Here is a 7560-nt window from a genome sequence, read left to right as displayed (position 1 = left end):
TCCAGAATCCACTAATTAGCCAAAGAATCCACTTTCATTGTTAAAGCTTGAAGTTAAGCAGCTATAGCAGTAGCTGTATCCACTTCCAGAATTCCTGCTACCTTGCCTTGCGACATTCTCTACGTTGGATTCTGGTATTCATTAGTTGCCATTAGCTCAATCAACTCATAAGCTTCCTTATAGCTTTTGGCCCATAAGGCTCCACCTGACGCTGCATCAAGCATAGGTCTAGACTGTGCACCTAAACCAATGTAGAAACAATTTATGATCATTCAATCAGGCATACCATGGTGTGGGCACTTCCTAAGCATCTCTTTGTAGCGATCCCAAGCCTCACACAAATATTCTCCAGATGGTTGCGCAAATTGAGTAAGAGCATTCATGATTGCAGCCATCTTTGCCATGGGGAAGAAGTTAGTGAGAAACTTTTGAGCAAGATCCTCCCATTTGGTGATAGAACCTGCTGGTAGAGAATGTAACCAACACTTAGCCTTATTCCTAAGAGATAATGGGAAAAGTCTTAGCTTAATAGCATATTCAGACACCCCATTGAACTTGAAAGTGTCACAGATCTCGATGAAATCCCTGATGTGCATATTGGGATCTTCTATAGGAGAACCCCCAAACTGAACTGAATTTTATATCATCTGAATCGTGCTCGACTTGATCTCAAAGGTGTTAGCCGAGATGGCTGGTTTGATAATGTTGGACTAAATATCATTGATCTTAGGCTGAGAATAGTCCATCAAAGCCTTCGGATTTTCTGCTTGATCACCCATCACAACTAGTGCTTCTTCCTCAACTTTCGCTTCTTCCTCAAAAACTTCCTACTGAACCACAACTTCTTCCTCGTCTTGATCCAGTATTCTCTTACGAGACCGAGAACGCGTATGCATACACGCTCGCTAGAGTACCTGAAACACTACAAGGAAACAAGTAAGTATCAATGACTGAGTTAATGAACTTTAACGATCACTGATGACAAACACATAAACTAAAAATTAACACCGAGTCCGCGGTAGCGGCGCCAAAAACTTGTTAGGACGAAATACGCGCTAATAATATACGCAAGTATACACGTTCGCAAGTAATATAGAATTAATTCTAGTTCGTTCCCACAGAGACTCTTTTGATTAACTTAAGATTTATGCGCTCATGCAATAACGATATGGTTAGTATTCAATGCTAAGACGAATAACAAATTGGTGTTGTTTATAACTAAGGTTTTAACTAACATGCAATAACTAAGAGAATAAAAGGTTGATTTATTATATGAGACAAACATGGGATTCTAACTTCATTAAATACTTCATTCAAAGTCTTCTTGTTCTTAACCTTGGCATGCAATGGTGATGACAACTAATCAGATAACACGAAACTAGTAAACGTCAACTTTCGTTGTACGAATACCCTACTACCAGACATCCACAAAAGAGAAGAAGCTGAATAGACACCAAGTATGTTGAGGCCCTATATGTCTATAGAATTTGACAACACAAAGGTTTAATGCGCAAGTTATCTATCTTGATTACATAGGGCAAGTAAGATGGTTTAAATTACCTACGAATCATGCATAACAAATACATGAACCTATGCTAGCATGGCAAGTTCTAAACCTCTAAATTCATTGTCACTTCATTAGAGATTAACACGCTATCTTATATGTTCGCGACACACATAAGACGAATAAGCACAACCAATACTAGGATATCATACAATCACCACACACTAAGATATCAAAATAAGATTAACTATTGAAATTCATAAATAAATCCGTTGGAACCTCACGATAACGATTAGTTCATAACCGAACTCGTCATAACCGTGGGTTTCGATGAAAGCATGGTATAATAAACTAGGTTTTTATAAAAACGAATAATAAACAAAGTATGTAAACTAGAGTATAGGTTCAACAAACAAGAAACGAGCATCCAAGATTACAACTTAGAACAAAGAATCACAAGAATAAACTAGATCTTCTTCGCCTTCGTTGAATTGTGCTATAGGTCTTCTCGTCGTCTTCTCCTTAAGCTCTGTTGTGAGAAATGTCTTTTAATTGTCTTTAAATAGAAGCCCAATTGATCCAAAAGCCCAGAAAAACATTCTTCTAGTTGAAACAGGAATCTGGAATCCCGACCTGGCGCGGCCGCGCGCTTCACCAGCGCGGGCGCGCCGTCCTTCTGGGAAAACTGCGCGCGACCACACCGTCCTTCTGGGAAAACTGAAAATGCTTTATTTTATTGCTGGTTCTTGATGGCATTTGCATGAGCGATCTTCATGACATCTTCCTAACACCATTTTAGCATCAAAGCAATGATAAATCACCTTTCCTTTATTTATGCCTGAAATTTAAAATACTACAAAAATACATCAAAAACACAAATAACTTGAGTACAAAATATCAATTCAAAGTTTTATGAAGCGTTATAAGTGGATATAAATGTCACTTAACACGCCCATACCTAAGGCCAGAAGTTTTGGAGTCAAGACTGATCTAAAACTTTTAAAGTCAGGATCATAATCAAAACAGAGAGGTCTCATATGTTAAGAGGACATACCCATGTTCCCTTCGTATTGTACTTCATTAAAAGCTCAACTTAACTTGAGGCAGTTGATGACATACTAGCACATATCATTTTATTATTTCTTTTCCCTAAGGTTTTCTTTTCACCCTTAATCATCACATCTCCATATTCACCGAAATCTACGTCAAGGGCTTTTGAAGGAATTTGGGAGTGCCTCTAAGGAGTATCATTGGAAAGAGGAGAAACAAGAATTTCCATTTACGTTAGGTGAAATAAAATCATTTATGTTCCCTTCAACAGAAAACGCGTCCTCCTAGTTTGAACATCCAGGCGTGTGGTCTTCATCACTAGAAGACACGACTTACTTGAATTTGTTACTTGATGTAGTGGTCTCCTCAATATCATCTTCTAAATCACTATTAATGGGTTGAAACTCTTAAGGATGTGTCATCTTGTTAGTTGAAAAAATTAGGAAAGATTGCGATGATTCATCTAAGATGGACATCGTCTTATTTTTGTTCTTTATTCATTAATCAAACAGTTCTATATTCGTCAGGAATGAAGGAAAATAGTAATCTCGTGTCTTCACGCGGAAATGAGATAGAGAAAGGAGAATCGAAACCAAGTCTATTCTAAATGGATGGAAAGGGAAAAATGAGTCATTATCTTCCAGCTAACAACAAAAAGAAAGAATGTAAGTACGAGTCCTTAATGTAAATAATGAAAGGAAGTTTGAGTTAGATGTCACATGAGCTTTAAAGCATTGGTTTTTAAAATTTTATTGTAAGGGGCGAATCTTTTATTAACTAATTCTCTAATATGTGTTCTTAGTTATGTAATCCAAGCTCATATTAAAGGATTAGTATTAGGGAGACCAAAGAAACGTAACATACAACATTTGAGATTTTAAAGGCGCCCTAAGGGAGCGTACACAGATGACGCATCCTCACAATCAAAGTGGTTATTGACGTATCATTTAAGTAATTTGAGAAAAATAAACTATTCAATTTTGAGAAATAATATGGAAAATTGTGATGTGGTGAAAATAATTCAAACAAGATATGGGTACATGTATGCATATACTTGGAAGCCAAGAACATTTAAAGTAGTTCAACAATCATATGCTTGATGATGAGATCTATACGATGAAAATGGAGAACAAAGATATCGACATGTACCTTGAAAGTTAAAGATTAAAATCCACGATTCGAAACTTCTGTTATACAAAGATTTGGCCAGATTTTGAGTTTTCTCCGGAAGTAATGATGGTGTTAGTATTTATAGAGAAAAGTTTAGGATGATGGATGTCACATGCAGAGTTCTTTTGATTTTGAGGGGTAAAAGTGCAGGACGTGTGCGTCCCTTGACAAAGGACGCGCCTCTTGTGGATTATGTGAAGAGCAATTTAGGATTTTTGTAAATTTCTATATGATAAATCTTATATTTCATTTTTAATTTGTAATAAAATTGAGGGGTAGTTGTTATTGGAAAAATTTTACTCAGGTATTTTTAGATGAAGTCGAGTCAATTGACGAGTGCATTTGGGGAAAATTAATGTAAGATTAAATTAGAGTTCTAGAGGGGTTTCGGACAAAGGACGTGTCCTCTCCCCTAAGGATGCAAGGTATTACAAATTGATATGGTGATTTTGGAGGATTGTCACACATTTGAAACAAACTGTGGAAGCCTATTGACTTGTGGATACTTAGGTTACTGTGAAATTGAGATGTACTCTATGAATGCGGTGTCCATGATGAAAGACCTTTAGGGGTATTCTTGTGTACTCGATGCATCTTCTTATATCTAATGGGTGTTGTCATTGGTATAGAATGCGGTGTCCATGATGAAAGAACTTCAGGGGTATTCTTGTGTACTCAATGCATCTTCTTATATTTAATGGGTGTTGTCATTGGTTATGTGGGATTAAAATCGGTGTGTATTTTGGGAGTTCTGTGCTTGCTATCAACATATGTCCTCGTTAGAAAATTTTGAAATAATCATGCACTTTGCACCACAAAAACTAGGTATAACTTATTCCGTTATCTGGTGGGTGCGTCTCATTCCGTGACAAAAATGTTTGACATTTTGGGTAACCATGGTTATACACATGCGACTACGAACTAGAGAGTATAGATTGTAACGGAGAGTTATTCTCGGCCGGAGAGTTGTTTTATCCGTGAAGTCCAGAAGTCGTGACCGAGCCTTGAGCCTTTGTTGATATGCCTCATAGTATTACATTCCTAAATTTAGTCACAGTTTTGGTAGATTTTCCTATTGAGCATCAGAACGGGAAACCTATGCACGTTTAAGTTTCTTGTTTCCAAGAATTACGTAGACTTCATTTCCTAAAAGTAGAGATGTGTAGGCAAATCACAAGGGATTAGATTTTGAGAGCGCAAAGCCATGCCTTACCCTAAACAATCTCATCCAACAATTAAACACAAACACCACACTATGTCCAATATTCTAAAAATTAAACACAAACGCCACTTAAAAAGAGGAAAAATTGACATAACTTTATTAGATTAATAGAATCATTAATGGGGGCCACAAAACTTGCATCACACTTTTTTTTGAAGAACAATAGATTTAATTCAATAATAAAAAAACCATACGGCATCTACACAAATGATCGAGTCGAACAAACATAAAATGGATCAAATCGCCGGTCTTCATGCAAGTCTTCGTGCAGAGACCATCAAGCGATATGTTGAAGAAGATATATTTACATGTACCTGTTTCATCACAATCCCAACGCGTTTGAGCTATTGAACATAAATGTAACCCAGTATAAACCTCCATCACTATAATCAGATCCAGCACTCACAATAAAGGAGAGAAACAAACACACTCTCACCAAGGAGAGAAAATAAACTGAAAATCTAAATAAAAAATTCAGATCTGAAAAAATGAAACTTAAAAAGAGATAATAATTTCACCCTCAAATCCAATATGTTCCGCTTGAATTCAAGATGAAAGAAAATCCAAACTCTTACAATTAGATCTAAAAACAAACTAAATAGATAAAAATTCTTCCCCGAAACGAAAGATTATTGAAAGAAACAAAAGAAATAAAACAAATTAACAGATTTGGGGCTTTCCACCGGATAAAACGACGGAAGCCCCGTTAAAAGAAGACTGATTTTTGAGAGGAGGCTAGGTTTTTGAGAAGACTGATCTTGTATTCGAGCGGATCCATTTATAGTTTTAGGGTTTTTTTAATGTGTGCATGTGTGTCACATTTTAAGCGCCGAATTTATAAATTTAACTCATTTTAATTAATAAAATTTTCGTCTACGTAGCAGATTCACTAATATCAATAAATATGAGTTAATCAAAATAAGTTAAACTTTTATAATTTTGCGCTTCTAGAAAAACCGTTTTTTTTTACTAATTTGGTTTATATGCCTTACAATTGTCCTAACAAATCTCGGGGGTGAGCGAGAATCGAACACAGAACCTGGGACGACAAGAGATAAGTCCTTAATCACTTGAGCTATCTCAGCGCGCTCTTGGAAAAAAAACGTTTTTTAGTTTTAAGAATCATGATTCATGGCTGCTATTACAGGTCTGCCGTTACTTTTTATTACACACACATTTTACTGAAAATATTAGTATACCACTTTTAAAATTTCATTTTTACCGCCTTTACAAATTTAATTTTAAAATTAATAAAAATTAAGTTTGTACAAATCTATACTCTTTATTAATAAGTGAAATAATGTAAAATTTGGTACTAAAAGTACCAAAGCACCAAATTTTGGTACTCACCTGAAATAAGTTGACTTGTATTCTCTGTAAACTTTATTTTCAACACAAATCAACTTCTATTCTTTATAAACTTTATTTTCTATTAGCTTGTGTACATCCAATCGTTTATTTATTTTTATAAAATAAAATATTTTTTAAGCGAATTTATGAATTATATTAAAATATTATTAAGTTATGTTAAATTAAATAATAACATATATTTTACTTTTAATTTGAAAAACTACTAAGTGAACTACTATTGACTTATATTTATATTCTCTGTAGACTTTATCTTCTCTACTCCGTGAACTTTATTTTTTATTAGTTAATGTTAATTCTGGTGTCAGTTTACTTTTAAAGTGGATAATATTATTTTAAAAATAATTAAGTTAGAATAAATGATTTTAGTGACATTTTATTAACTTTTAAACTGATAATTATAGGTTTAACGATTGTACTTGTTACTGTTCATCATACTGTTTATTTACTTTTAAGTTAAAAAAACTTTTTTTAACAATAACAAATTTATGGGTTGTATTTTGATTATATTAAGTAATATTAGATTAAGTATAATAACATCTATTTACTTTTAATTTATAACTTTTTATCAGTAATTAAATAATATTAAATAAACCATATTGAAAAAGCTAATTATAAGATAATTATCAAATACTATTAACTAATATTAAATTATCTAAAATAACAAATATTTGGAATGTCTTATTGAGGTCAAATATTTATCGGAGACCACATATGGTCTGCAATCAAAACAATATTAAATATATTATTTTGTGAAATATGTTCTACGAATATCACTCATTCATTAAAATTGTTGAATATTCTTTAAGTTTAATAAGTGAAATGTGTATGTTCTGCAAGTTGAGCAAATGTTCTAAAAACTAAACATGTTTCGTTGAATAAAACATTTTGTAATGTTCTACATGATATTCAAGATTTTGAATAAAAAAATGATTTTTGTAGGACATAATTCATAAAATAATATGATTTGCAATGTTTTTTTATGCAAAATTTTAGTTGAATAACATAAATAGTCTCTAGAAAAATGTGATCTCCGTAGAACTTAACTCTCATAAGATAAATATACAATTCTTTTCAAAAAAACAAAATTATATGTTATATTTCTATATTAAGTAAAACAATGCATAACTAGAATTATACTGAGAAATTTCATAAGTGATATGATTCATTTTAATCACATAATTATTCTTTACAAGTACCAATTTAATATTTGATATTAATATATTAATTTCAATCTGTGTGAACG

At 33.2% G+C, this 7560-nt stretch overlaps 1 non-coding gene across 1 annotated transcript; it reads left to right on the top strand.

The window, feature by feature from the left end:
• The first annotated feature begins 282 nt into the window (after positions 1-282).
• LOC141675330 (small nucleolar RNA R71) lies at positions 283-389 on the top strand. The gene has a single exon (XR_012555988.1). It is a non-coding gene; the product is annotated as a small nucleolar RNA R71 (small nucleolar RNA).
• The last annotated feature ends 7171 nt before the right edge of the window (positions 390-7560 follow it).

Source organism: Apium graveolens, chromosome 7, assembly GCF_009905375.1.
Source record: "Apium graveolens cultivar Ventura chromosome 7, ASM990537v1, whole genome shotgun sequence".
NCBI classification, from domain to species: domain Eukaryota; kingdom Viridiplantae; phylum Streptophyta; class Magnoliopsida; order Apiales; family Apiaceae; genus Apium; species Apium graveolens.
The sequence above is the reverse complement of the archived record's forward strand: the minus strand, read 5'-3'. Positions and strand labels throughout refer to the sequence as shown.